This window comes from Eretmochelys imbricata, chromosome 6, assembly GCF_965152235.1.
Source record: "Eretmochelys imbricata isolate rEreImb1 chromosome 6, rEreImb1.hap1, whole genome shotgun sequence".
NCBI classification, from domain to species: Eukaryota; Metazoa; Chordata; order Testudines; family Cheloniidae; genus Eretmochelys; species Eretmochelys imbricata.
In genome coordinates this window covers 13444515-13459440 of record NC_135577.1, presented here as the reverse complement: position 1 = coordinate 13459440, position 14926 = coordinate 13444515, and the positions used below count along the sequence as shown (strand labels likewise).

Genomic DNA, 14926 nt, shown 5'->3' with positions numbered 1-14926 from the left:
CGGGCACATGAAATGGCCTTTTGGGTTGCTGGACTTAAGAACCTGAGGGGAAAAGGACACTGCCCAGCCACTTCGGGGTGGGTCTTTTACTCATGGTTTATGTTTATAAACCCTGTCTGCAGGGTTTTCCCAAATTAACAAGTTACTTCCCTACTTTTATTAGAAGTTTCTTTTCTACACTCAGACTCTGTGCTTGAGAGTGGGGAGGTATTGCATCTCAGAGGTGCCCAGGGGTGGAGTGTAAATTTCCCAGGTTACTGGGTGGGGGCTCGAGCCGGTTCCATGTTGTATTGATGGAAAGGAACCCCTAGATATTGAACCCGGCCCTGGTTGCTGTCAGCTCCAGCTCACAGAAGGGTTACATAGGTGTGACCTAACTGCTAAATGAACACCTTGCCTCAGTTTTTAATAAGAGCAATGAGAAGCTTGTGGCAGGATGGCCATGTTAAAGAAAAATGAATTCAAATTGGAACAGGTACAAAGAAGGGCTACTAGGATTATTTGATGACTGGAAAACCTGCCTTAGGAGAGAAGACTCAAAGAGCTTGGCTGATTTAGCCTAACCAAAAGAAGGCTGAGGGGAGCTATGATTGTACTCTAGAAAAACAACAGAGGTACAAATACCAGGGAGGGAGAGGAGTTATTTAAGTTAAGCACAAACATTGACAGAAGAACAAAATGTTATGAATTTTCCATTCACACTTGCACCAGATGTGCCATAACCACTAAAATTAAGGTCACAGTGTTAACTGAGCATGCTGGGGAGAGGAAGGCAGGGCCTGGCAGTAGGTGATATTGCTGAATATTTCATCACCTTTGAGAGACTGTGCACCCTCCATGCATTCCTGAAGATCACAAGATAACTGCATTGGTAGCAAAATTGACTGGAAGAGCTCTGGACATATTCAACAAGATGCCTATTGAGGATGCTTCTGACTATGGTATATTTAAGGATTTGGTTTTGAAACAATTTCAAATTACATCTGAAACTTACAGAGTAAAATTTAGAGCCATTAAGAGAGGGGCTCCACTAAGTAATGTGGCTTATGTAAACCAGATGAAGGATTTGTTAGATAAATGGGTCAAAGGAAGGGGAGTAAATAGCTTTAAAGTAATGTGTGATTTGGTTGTACAGGAGCAGTTCCTGACTATGACCAATGATGATGTAAAGCAGTGTTTGTGGGAAAAGAAAATGGACTCAGCCGAAAGTCTTGCCTCTTATGCTGATCAATATGAGCAGTCCCACACTGCCAGAGAGGCTGGGCAAATCGGAACAAAATGGGTGGAGGTAGCAGAGAGGAACAACCATAGTCACAGTTTGGGAAGATACCAAAAGGGACACCCCGAGACCACGCCATACCACCATGGGCAGCCCAAGGCCCCACCTACACCCCAAGGAAAACCCCAGACACCTTATTGTCCCACCACACCATTCTCCAGCAACCCACCTCACCCCAGTGACCAGTCAGCTGGGTGATGTTTTAAATGTAATGACCTGGGGCATGTAAAGGCCAACTGCCCCAAGAACCCCAACAGATTGCAGTTCATTGTACTGGGGTCACACCAAAGGTCCTCAGGCCCAGATGCCTCCCAGATATGCTCAGAGCGAAGGGAAACTGTAAGTGTGGGTGGGAAAAAGGTTATCGTGTGGAGGGACACTGGAGCACAGATGTCAGCTATCCGCCAATCCTTAGTGGACCCCAAATTCATTAACCCAGAGGCCCAAGTGACGATTCAATCCTTCAAGTCAAACTCTTTTGACTTGCCTACAGCCAAGTTGCCTGTCCAGTACAAGGGTTGGTCAGGAATGTGGACTTTTGCTTTCTATGATGATTATCCCATTCCCGTGCTGCTTGGGGAAGACTTGGCCAACCATGTGAAGCTAGCCAAGAGGGTGGGAATGGTCACCCGCAGCCAGGCTAAGCGAGCCTCCAAACCTATCCCTGTTCCTGAGCCTACTACAAGGGCCCAGTCTGTGTTACCAGAGACCCAGATTGAGGTGGTGGAACCAGACCCCATGCCAACATCTGCAACAGCCGTAGTGGATCCAATCGCAGAGACCCAGCCAGAGCCATTCCAAGAACTGGAATGGGCGGAGCAACCAGCACCAGAACCATTGCCAGCACTGAATCCAGTGCTCGTAACCCCAACGCCAGAGGGCCCCACCCAACTGCACTGGCAGCAGCAGGTAACCCTACACAACAGGCTCAGCCAGAGCCTAAACCCCAACATAGTGCACCAGCCAAGAGCGGTTCACAGTCAACAGAAACAGGCCCATCACCTACATTGCTTCCAGCTGGACCAAGCTCAAGTCCACAATCCAGTGAGGAACTGATGTCTCCAGCATTAAGGGAACAGTTCCACGCCAAGCAGGAAGCAGGTGAAAGCCTCCAGGGAGCTTGGACTGTGGTATGGTGCAACCCACCGCCTCTCAGCTCTTCTAATCAATCCCGGTTTGTTGTAGAAAGATGACTTTTATATAAGGAAACTCTTTCTGGTGGGCACCAGGAAGACTGGCATCCTCAGAGACAGTTGGTAGTTCCAACTAAGTACCGGGTAAAGCTCTTGAGTTTAGCCCACAATCATCCTTGTGGCCATGCTGGGGTAAACAGGACCAACGAACATTAGCGGAAGTCCTTCCACTCGGGAGGGAATGGGCAAGGATGTTTCTACCTATGTCCGGTCTTGTGAGGTGTGCCACAGAGTGGGAAACCCCCAAGATCAGGTCAAAGCCCCTCTCCAGCCACTCCCCATCATTGAGGTTCCATTTCAGCAAGTAGCTGTGGATATTCTGGGTCCTTTCCTGAAAAAGACAGCCAGAGGAAAGCAGTACATACTGACTTTCATGGATTTTGCCACCCAATGGCCGGAAGCAGTAGCTCTACGCAATACCAGCGCTAAAAGCGTGTGCCAGGCATTAACAGACATTTTCCCCAGGGTAGGTTGACCCTCCGACATCCTTATGATTGATTTTCAGTGTCCTAAAAACCCAGGGATTTGGTCTGTGCTCACCAGTACCAATTGGTAAGGATATTATTCTCAAGCCTCCCCAGGAAAGCGGGTGTAAGGGCTTGGGGGGATTGCTGGGGGAAGAGGAACTCCAAGTGGTCCTTTTCCCTGGTTCTTTGTTAAAGCGCTTGGTGGTGGCAGAATACCCTAGTCTAAGGGCAAGATTTTGTGCCTTGGGGAAGTTTTTAACCTAAGCTGGTAGAAATAAGCTTAGGGGGTCTTTCATGTGGGCCCCCACATCTTTACCCCAGAGTTCAGAGTAGCGAGGGAACCCTGACAAGTACATCTTCTCCAGCAGTGGGGCTACCCTTTCTGAGGTACTTTGTGCCCTTTCTACTGTGGAGGGGAGGAAGTCAACAATGTCGTCTCAGGCAGGAACTGTGGTGATAACCATGTACCGAGGTGCTGGGGATCACTCAGTCCTGAGGCAGAGGGTCCCAAAGTGCTGGGTATCAGAGAGATGGGTACAAACGGTATCGGTACTGAAGGTTAGTGCTGGGGGAAAAGCCATCTGCACATATAGCCAGTACTTCAGGCTCTCCTTTCACAGTCAGTACTGTGACACCAGAGGGACCCATCTTAGGCCTCTGTCTACACTGCGACTGTGGTCTGAGAAAAATCGTAACACATGGTGATTCTTGTGTCTCACTTCCTTAGGCATAGGAGGGGTGACCTAGGTCTCAGCTCTGGGGAAGGACTTAGCTACTCCTCCCGTCTCAGAGACTGACCCCTTCTTTGACAAGTGAGTCCAAGACCTTGAAGTTGAGGCACAGCTCACAGGCTCACTCAGGGATGAAGCCTGTTCAGGGCTCTCACAGCATTTTCCTCTGGAGGCTCAGATATGAGGAGGAATAGTGTGAGGTGAGCCTCTCTCACCTTCTGAGTTCCTTTACAAAAAGGACAAATTGAACACCTATTGGGGATATACCCTTCCCCAAGACAAAAAGGCACTCCTCGTGTTCATCATTCAGCAGAATAGCTGCATCACAAGAGGGGCACATTCTGAAAAGCAGGGACCCACAGACATAAAAACAATCAGACCATCTAACAACTATACTATCTAATTCTGGACTAATTTACTAACTTGATACACACAAAAGGCATGTAATTCATGAAGAGTGCAAGAGCACTGGGCAATGCCAAGGGTTCTGCCTCTCAACCACAGGAGGTTAGAGGGAACTGAGGGATGTTTGGGCATGCTCTGTCCTCTGTGCTCTTGGGGGGGGAGTGGGAGGGGAGGCGGCTGTAATCTAGAGACCTCTTGGTGTCAACTGGCAGAGGGTACAGGGGTGCATCAGGATTACAGGGATCTGCTGGGTCTGGCCTCTATGTACAAGTTCACCAAAGAGTGTAAAAGGTAAGGTGCCTACTGAAAGTCTGTGTCACGGTGGTCATTGTAATCATTGTGAAATGTAGGTATGGACAATATGTAAGGAGTTATGTGTATATATATATATATATATATATATATCGAAAGTTATGTTCTTAACATCTGAGTTGGAGCTGGTCACCAGAACATGATAAACAAATTTCTCTCAGGCAAGAGATGTTTATCTGTTTGGCTATATGTAAATTGAATATTTTATTATTTAAAATGGACACCCGTTTACATTCTGAGCTGAATGTTAATGAAGGGATTGTGACATCTTCAAGACAGAATTTACAGAAAGAAATAAACCAGCAGGCGGGAGGCCTGTTTACAAGTGAAGACAATTGATTTTTGGACTATTATTGTAGGTACAGAGCTACACTTTGCTTTCTTTGCTGAGGAGACAAGCTTGTTTCATGAAAAAAAAGGCTCAGAGCCAGGCCTGGCTGAAAAATACTGCAAAGAGTTTGAGGTGAGCTACACGTTATTAGAAAAAGGGCATGTCTTGTTAATTAAGTCTAGGCTCTGGAATACGTATCATTATTTTGTTTTATATGTAACCATTTATTTCCAGTGTTTCTACTTGCTATTACTTGAATCTCTGTTCTTTGTTCAATAAACTTATACATGCTTTCACTATAAACAAATCTAAGTAGAGGAGGTTACTCACCCTGTGCAGTAACTGACGTTCTTCGAGATGAGTGTCCCTGTGGGTGCTTCACAGCAGGTCAAGGTGCATCCCAGTGCCTTTGATCGGAGATTTCTACAGCAGTACCCCTACAGGCCGTGCACGCGCTTTGCCTGCCTCTCGAGCTGTCAGTGTTTGAATAGCAGGTGCACAGCCCGGGCTCCTCAGTTCCTTCTCTACACTGGAGTGTGTTACAAATTCCAAAGTAGAGGGGAGGAGGGCAAGTCGTGGAGTTCTTCGAGAGAGATGTCCCTGTGGGTGCTCCACTTCAGGTGGCTGAAAAGCAGTATTCTTTAGGATGGCTGGGACTTCAGATGAGGTAAGAAGGCTGTCGACAGTTCTACCCAGTCTGGTGTTGGATGCTGCAGTGTGGATGAGAGCGTAGTGATTAGCGAAGGTAAGGTTAGATGCCCAGGTAGCTGCCTTGCATATGTCATACCATGGGACATTACGGAGAAAAGCCGTGGAGGTGGAGACAGCTCTGGTAGAATGTGTCCTAATTGATAAAGGAGGTTGTATTTTCCTGAGTTGGTAACAAAGGCGCATGCAGTCAGCAATCCATTTGGAAAGTCTCTGCGTAGAGATAGCATTGCCCTGTGAGCAGTGAGTAGTAGAGACAAAAAGTCTGGGGGTTTTCCTAAATGGTTTTGTTCTATCCAGCGTGATACAGCATGGCCCGAGGGCAGCAGGAGAGTACTAGAAGGGAGCTTTATTCCCTGTAGAGGGAATAAAGTTTGGTATAGACTAATTAAAGCACCTGAAGCCAATTAAAGAACCTGAATCCAATTAGAGCACCTGAAGCCAGTCATATGATAAAAAAACCCTGCTTCAATCAGACCAAGAGGAGTTGGAGCAGAGAGGTTTGGAGTTGGAACAGAGAGCAGTTTGAAGGAGTTGGAGCAGAGTGCAGTTTGGAGGAGTTGAAGTAGAGGAGAGTTTGGAGAAGTGCCGTGGCTGGCTAGAAGACCAAGACCCTAGGTAAAGAGACACCCGGCTTGTGCAGAGAGAGAGGGCAGGAAGCCCCACAAGCTGAAGAGCAGGAGAGGGAAATAGCCCAGGGGAAGGAAGCACTAGTTCAAGTGGTTTACCACTATCCCCTGGGCTCGGACCCGGAGTAGAGGATGGGCCCGGGTCCCTCCCTCTCCACTCCCCTCCTCTAGGACACTAGTGGGGCAGTTAATACCCCAGTTCAGGGGTGAGAAATGGTGCCCTGAACCCTACCCGAGAAGAGAAAGCGCGAGACCCATCAAAATAGTGCCGGCAATTTGCCACACCAGGTAAAAGGATAATGCTTTATGCACATCAAGAGTGTGCATTGTCATTTCAAAGGCGTTCGCGTGAGGCTTTGGGAAAAATATTGGGAGGTGTATAGGTTCATTGAGGTGAAAGGAAGAGTGTATCTTAGGTAAGAACTTTGGATGTGTGCGGAGTGTGACCTTATCTTGGAAGACCGTGGTATACGGAGGGTCGGCCATAAGCGTCCCCATTTCTCCTACTCTTCTGGCAGATGTGATTGCTATGAGGAAGGCGGTCTTCATGGATAGATGGAGAAGGGAGCAGGTAGCCATCAGTTCAAAGGGTTTATCCATCAGGGCTTTGAGGACTAGGTGTAAATCCCAAGGTGCAGCAGGCGGTTTTACGTCTGGGTATAACGTCTGGATGCCCTTCAGGAACCTTTTGGTGATTGGATGGGCAAAGACTGTAACATTGTCAATCTTATGGTGGAAGGCGGTGATTGCTGCGAGGTAGACCTTGAGTGAGCTCGTAGAGAGGCCAGATGTTTTAAGGTGTAGCAGGCAATCCAGTATCAATGGAAGTGAAGCAGAAGCTGGAGAAGTCTGTCTGTCAGCACACCAAGCTGTGAACCGTTTCCATTTATGCAGGCAGGTAGTGCACGTGTTGTGTGTTCTGCTGTGCAGCAAGACAGTGTGTACTTGGTCCAAACATGTTAACTCTGCATTAGAGAGCCATTGATCAGCCAGGCCTTCAGGTGGAGGTGTTGTATGTCGGGGTGAAATAGTTGTCCCCGGCATTGTGATAGGAGGTTGTTGAGTGGGGGAAGGGAAATGGGAGGCTTGACTGACATGTGCAATAGGAAGGGGTACCACAATTGTCTGGGCCATGCAGGGGCTATGAGAATGATGTTGGCTCTGTCTGTTCGTATCTTTTGAATTACTCTGTGCAATAGAGGCATTGGTGGGAATGCATACATGAGAGTTTCGGTCCATGGGAGCATAAAGGCGTCCCCCCGTGAGTGTTTCCCCAGGCCTGCTCTGGAGCAGAATGTCAGACATTTTTTGTTTGTTGCTGTAGAAAATAGATCCAGTTGGGGATAACCCCAGGTCTGGAAGATGTTGGAAAGAATGGTGCTGTTGAGTTTCCACTCATGTTGTAAGGGGAATGATCAGCTGAGCTCATCTGTGGTGGTATTCTGAGAACCTAGCAGGTATTAGGCGGAAATATGGATATCGTGTTGAAGGCACCAGTTCCAAAGTTTTTACCGCCTCTGTGCAGAAGGAGTGTGACCGGGCTCCACCCTGTCCGTTGACATAAAACATGCATGCAGTGTTGTCAGTCATGATTTGAATTCGGTGGTTTTGGATAATGGGAAGGAAATGGAGGCAGGCATTGTGTATGGCTCATAGTTCTAGCAAGTTTATGTGAAGCTTGGTTTCTGAAGTGGCCCAGAGACCTTGAGTGGTGAGGTGGCCGATGTGTGCCCCCCATCCTGTGAGGGATGCATCTTTGGTGATGGTAATCAAAGGGGGATCCTGTCTGAAGGGAATCCTGGTGCAGAGGTTGATGGGAGAGGTCCACCACAGACTTGAGTCCTTGACATTCTGGTGTATTGTTATTAACTTGCTTAGGCTGTGCTTGTTTGGTTTGTATACCGTGGTTAGCCAACCCTGAAGGCATCACATGTAAAGGTGAGCATTTGTGACCACAAATGTGCAAGCGGCCATATGTCCTAAGAGCTGTAGGGAGTCTTGGACTGTAGTCTCTGGGCTGGCATGTATCTGGGTAATAAGGTTGCACATTGTGTGGAATCTGTCCTGGGGGAGAGACGCAAGACCGGTGGTGGAATCGAGGGGTGCACCGATGAAGTTGATTTGTTGGGTAGGTTGTAAAGTAGATTTGTTTTTGTTTATTTGCAGGCCCAGGGTGCAGAAGCAGTGAAGGGTTACAAGAGTTGCGTGGTTCGCTTCTAACTGAGTGGGAGACTTGAGGAGACAATCGTCCAGGTAAGGAAATATGAGGATTCCTTTTTTTCTGAGATGTGCTATTACAACTGCATTTTGGGGGTACATGAGACTCCCCCAAACATCGTACGCACTGTGAATGGATGGCATCCCTACAGGAGGTGCATCTCTTGAAGCCTGGGGAGCCAGTCATATCCAAACCGCGGAGGGGTTTTTTTTTAAGAAATAAATGTAACAATTAATGTAACTTATCTAATTAGTAACTCTAATGTCTAAAACTATATAACTAAACTGAGAAACAAACTATCTATCTAATCTCAAAGGGCACTGTTGAACTCCGTCTGTAGCCGGGGACAGTAGAGAAGGAACTGAGGATCCCGGGCTGTGCACACACTGTTCAAACACTGACAGCTCGAGAGGCAGGCACAGCGGGTGCGCAGCCCACAGGCGTACTGCTGTACAAATCTCTGATCAAAGGCGCTGGGACGCACCTTGACCTGAAGTGGAGCACCCACAGGGACACTCATCTCGAAGAACTGTGTGTTAAGCAGACCTGTGTTCTAAGCTGTGACTGGTAAGCTGGGGCGTGCTGTTCTTTAGGGAGCAGTGGATCTGGGAATTCTGTGAGTGTCCAGTGGTTCAGGGTCATAGGATGTGGGGGTGGATGTGTGCCTATCACTAACCTGTACAGAAAGAACAGAGCCTGCAGAGGCCTAGAGGGAGAGATCATGTTGCCAAGGGCTGAGGTTGGGGAACTGACCCACAGCATGCACAGACAAGGCATCCTCACACTAAGGGCAGGTGGTAGAGAGGTGCCTCACAACACTTGGTACCCCTGGGAAGTGTCACAGAGGGCAGTGTGGTTGAAGATGTGGTCCCCAGAGGCACTGCTGACCAAAAGAATCTGATTGTGTGTACATGAGGCTCATGCACACCAGAATGGATCCATGTGGACAGTTACTTGAAGAATAGAAAATTTTCAAACAAGCCAATCCTAAATTTGTCATTTCAAATCAACATTTTGACATAAAAGACGAGTTTGTTTTGTATTTTTAAACTGAAGAATCAAACCAATATTTCAAGTTGAAACAAATTTAAACTTGTCATTTTGCTTCAAAACAACCCTTGTCAAACAAAATTACACTTGCCATTTTGCTTCAAAATGTTGATTTGAAATGAAAATGTTCATTTTGACACCCCCCCCAGGAAAATCTTTTTTTTCATCAGAATTCAAATTTTCCGACCAAAAAATTCAGTTTCAGTTGGTGGGAAAGTTTTCTTCACAGCTCTTTTCAATCAGTTCTAGCAGCAGTGGCTGACATGGCAGATCAGTCTGCTATCCTGGAGTGAAGGGATGTGGGACAGGGAGCGCAGCATCAGGGTGTAAGGGAAGACAAAAAAACAGAATCTCAGAAAACAAGGAAACAGAAAACAGGAAAAGGAAGGAGTGGAGGAGCAGAGACAAAGAACAACAGCGAAAGAGAAAGGAATAATAAGAGACCACAGGAGTGACACTAGGGGAAATATGGAGGGACACCCCTGCCCAGAGGAAAATGGAAGAAAAAAGGAAGCCAGATGAAAGGGTGAGAAAAACAGAAGAAAAGATAAGGACATGCAGAAACTGAGCACAAAGAGTCAGGAGAAAACACAGAGAGGAAGTGGAGATAAAGATGGAAGAAGTTGGGGAAAGAAAACATGAGAAGCAGATTGAGAGAGGCAGAGGGAAGCGACTGAAGAAGTATTAAATTATTTCTGTTATACTGACATGGGCTATCCATCCTGATACACATCCAATGTGGCTGGTTACTTACATTCCTCTATTCTGAATGGTGGCTGCCTCAAGTGTACATATACCAGTGGTGGGCAGCCTGCAGCCCACGGGCCACATGCGGCTTGTCAGGGTAATCCGCTGGTAGGAACGGTGAACCATGGCCACAGGGAGCTGTAGGGGGCCATGCCTGCAGACAGTCAATGTAAACTAACCATCTTGCGGCCCGCCAGTGGATTACCCTGACGAGCCGTGTGCGGCCCCCGGGCTGCAGATTGCCCACAACAGACAAATACCCACAACAAGCACGGTTATCTCATTTTATCCCTCCTCCTCACCCTGGCACCCCAGCTAACTACAGCCTCCTCAATATCTGCTCCCACCACAGCTTCCTTGCACTCCCAGAAGAAGCCTACATCTCCCTTCCCCCATCCCACTCAATAGTAATTCTTTTTAAAACTGCATTAGTTCCCTGAGCCAGATGGGGTTACCGGGTGGGCCGGGATCAGAAATTGACACGTGCATGTCTGTTGAAAGTGCAGGGATGGGAGTTCAGAGGAGCAGTACCCTGTCAGATTCAGAACAGGAAGATAGGAATTGATACACTGGATCAAACTAATGGGCCCATCTCAGCAGGTATCACCCAGAGCACCTCCTGCTACCTCAGATCACACCAGTGGGCCCTGCCACCCTAGCATCCCTCTGCTGCACCACACAAAAACAATGGTCCATCTACAAATTCAAATACTGTCTCTGTGCTGCTGACTCACAGATCTACCCTCTCCTTCTGTCCAGACTGAAATCTCAGCCTCTGACATCTCCTTGTGGATGTCTAGCCATCAGCTTAATCTCAACAGGGCTAAAACAGAGCTCCTAATCTTCCCCCTCAAGCCTCCTCCCACCCCCTTTTCTCAACCACTGTGGATATTGCCCCCTCCTGCCAGTCACTCAAGCACATACTATCTTCAGCTCAGATCACTCTCTGAGGGCAGGTCTACGCTACCCACCGGATCGGCGGGTAGCGATCGATCTATTGGGGGTTGATTTATCGCGTCTAGCCTAGATGAAATAAATCGATCCCCGAGCGCTCTCGCATTGACTCCGGAACTCCACCGCCGCGAGAGGTGCAGGCGGAGTCGATGGGGGAGCGGCAGCAGTCAACTCAGCGCCGTGAAGACGCCGCGGTAAGTCAACCTAAATACGTCGACTTCAGCTACACTATTCCCGTAGCTGAAGTTCCATATCTTAGGTCGATCTCCCCCAGCCCTCCCCAGTGTAGACCAGGGCTAAGTCCTCACATCCAGGCTATATCTAAATCTTACTGGTTCTTTCTGCAGAACATTTCCAAGATAGGCCTTTCCTCTCCATCCACAGCTAAAATGCTCATCCAGGCTCCCAACATCTTACATCTTGATTACTGCAACATCCTTCTCTCTGGCCCTAACAAATGCAATCTTGGCCCACTCATCTCCATTCAGAATGCTAGCCCGTTACTTTGGCCATGTCGATCCTCCGTTTGAGTCCCTTCACTGGCTCCCCATTTTCTATCACACTGAACATAAACTGCTTGACTTTACCTCCAAGGCCTTTCATGGCCTATCCTCACCCTACCTATCACCTCTCATTCAGTATCAAACAGTCGACTCACACTTCCAATTGGCCTATGATCCCAGCCTGTCACCCACTTGTTAAATTTTCAAACAAGCACCTCCGTGCTGCCTCCCATGCTTGAGAGGCACTATCCATAAACAGTTGCCGAGCCACCGCATGCTGACCATACTGCCTAATTATTTCCTTGTAGTCCCCATCTCTCTGTGTTCATTTGTTGTCTCTTGTCTTATACTTAGATTGGAAGCTCTCTGGGGGAGGGACTGTCTTTTTGATCTGTGTTTGTACAATGTCTAGCACAATGGTGTCCTACTCCATGACTGGGACTTCTAGGTGCTACTGAATTGCACATAATGCATATTGTAATAGCCATAATCATACAACTACTACCAATAGTTTAATATCTAGTCTATAAGAATGAGGTAAATATTTTAAATCCTCTATTATGCAGCATCCTGGTGGTTGGCTTTTTTGTTGTGAATTATGATGGTTGAGATTCTTTTTAAATTAGCCAACCATGGTAAAAATAGTCATATAGTGATCATGCAAATCCCTGAACAATTCTCCTGTATTGAGAGAAGCTGGGGCAGTACAACTTCAACGCAATTTGGGGAATAATAGACACACACATTAACTTTGTTCTGGTAAAATCAATTAAATTCTTGAAGTATCTCCACTATTATCCTGCTTTTTCTTTGCTAAGATTTTCTTTAACCTGTGTTTGAAAAGCAAAGATAAAGAATAATAATCAATCATTGAACCGCATATCTTTATTTCTGTCAGGGTTCCTTCCCCACTCTGAACTCTGGGGTACAGATGTGGGGACCCATATGAAAGACCCCCAAGCTTATTTCTACCAGCTTAGGTTAAAAACTTCCCCAAGGCACACAATCTTGCCCTTAGACTAGGGTATTCTGCCACCACCAAGTGCTTTAACAAAAAAACAGGGAAAAGGAGCACTTGGAGCTCCTCTTCCCCAGAAATCCCCCCAAGCCCTTACACCCCCTTTCCTGGGGAGGCTTGAGAATAAACAAGTTAAGCACAGACAATCTTGGATTTCTTAGGACCCTAAAAACCCAATCAGATTCTTAAAAAACAGAACTTTATTAGAAGAACAAAACAAAGATAAAAGAAACACTCTGTAAGATTGGAATGGACGATAATCTCACAGGCAGTCAGATTCAAAACACAGAGAATCCCTCGAGGCAAAACCTTAAGTTACAAAAAGACAGAAAATAGGAATACACATTTCCTCCAGCACAGCTAATTTACAAGCCAAAACAAAGAAAAACCTAATGCATTTTCTAGCTAGATTACTTACTAACTTTACAGGAGTGAAGGGCTTGCATCCTTGATCTGTTCCCGGCAAAGGTATCACACAGACAGACAAAAGCCTTCCCCCCCCTCCCCCCCGGATTTGAAAGTATCTTGTCCCCTCATTGGTCATTTGGGTCAGGTGTCAGCGAGGTTACCTGAGCTTCTTAACCCTTTACAGGTGAAAGGGTTTTGCCTCTGGCCAGGAGGGATTTTATAGCACTGTATACATAAAGATGGTTACCATTCCCTTTATATTTATGACAATTTCAATTAAAAAAAACATGAATAGAAAGGTCCATCTTTAAAATCTGCACCTTTAACATGGGGTGACAGAGAGAAACAGTAAGATCAGCAGCTAACAAGCATAGCTCCTCTCCACATGGTTCAACCCCCAACTCAGACTCCCTCAAAACTTCACATCCTTCATCTCCACCAAGACTCCTCCTTTCCAAAAGTCTTTGCAAAGAGAGACCATTAGCAACATGCCCAAAGGATCAACAGATGAACAGGGGTGGGCAAACTTTTTGGCCCGAGGGCCACATCGGGGAATAGAAATTGTATTGAGGGCCATGAATGCTCACAAAATTGGGGTTGAGGTGCGGGAGGGCGTGCGGACTCTGGGGTGGGGCTAGGGATGAGAAGTTTGGGGTGTAGGAGGGTGCTCTGGGCTGGGACCGAGGTGTTCAAAGGGCGGGAGGGGGATCAAGGCTGGAGAAGAGGTGCGGGAAGGGGTGCAAGTTCCGGCTGGGGGTGCGGGCTCTGGGGTGCAGCTGGTGATGAGAGGTTTGGGGTGCAGGAGGGTGCTCCAGGCTGGGATTGAGGGTTTTGGAGAGCAGGAGAGGGATCAGGGCTGGGGCAGGAGGTTGGGGCATTGGGAGAGGCTCAGGGGTGCAGACTCCAAGCGGCACTTACCTCAAGCGGCTCCTGGAAGCAGTGGCATGTCCTTTCTCTGGCTCCTACACAGAGGCGCGGCCAGGCGGCTCTCCAAGCTGCCCCATGTGCAGGCACTGCCCCTGAAGCTCCCATTGGAGCACGTAGGAGCCGGAGCGGGGCCATGCCGTGGCTTATGGTAGTCGCGTGGTGTAGCCTCCAACCCAGCACCCAGGCTGGAGCATCAGAGCAGGGCTGAGCCGCGTGGTGCGGCCTGCAGAACGGCTTAAAATGACTCACGGGCCGGATCTGGCCTGCGGGCTGTAGTTTGCCCACCCCTGGATTAAACTGTTTCAGCTCGAGGAGGAGGAGGGGGGACTTGTTCCAGAGCTCAGGTCACCTCTTGCAGTGCCTCCTGCCAGTAACTCTCTCTCTTTTAAATTGAAGGGAACTCCAGCTTCAGTGCCACCTCTGAGCGCAGCTATGGTAGCACAGCACGAGGGAATGCCTCAGGCAGCAAAGTCCCAAGCATTTCTTGGCTTTATCGGTGAAAACCAGCACCTTATAGTCAAACCAGAAACCAAAGGCAGTGCAGTGCCCCAGGCAGCACTGCTTAATAATCTGATTCCCACATTCACACCACCTTAAAATTCTAGCTTGATTTAGGATGCAGCCACACCAAGAGCAGGTTGCAGTTACCCAGTCTGGAGGTGACAAAGGCACAGACCATGGGAGTGCGTTCTGCATCCGAATGAAACATTCACAAAATCCTGGACAGAGTCAGATGCATCCCTCGGCCCTTCTACTAAGTCACCAGCTAAGAGCAGCTAGGGGCACAATCATATAACCGAAATGCAACACAGGTCACAAATGGTCACATTGTCAACCAATGGGGAGAAATCATCTTCACCACCTCCTTTGACAGTTTCCCCAACGTACCAGGATCAACTCAGCCTTATGCAAATTGATTTCAGCCAGATCACTCGCATCCATGCCCAGTCTCCCACACATTAGTGTGTGCAGAAACTGCCTTGATCTCATATTAACCACGACTTAGCGGTTCCAGATTCCACAGAGAACCCATCCAGAGAGCCAAG

At 47.8% G+C, this 14926-nt stretch overlaps 1 protein-coding gene across 1 annotated transcript in view; it reads right to left on the bottom strand.

Moving 5' to 3' along the window:
• Window positions 1-14926, bottom strand: part of LOC144266441 (uncharacterized) — a 49474-nt gene that overhangs the window by 21976 nt on the left and 12572 nt on the right. The window lies entirely within an intron of this gene.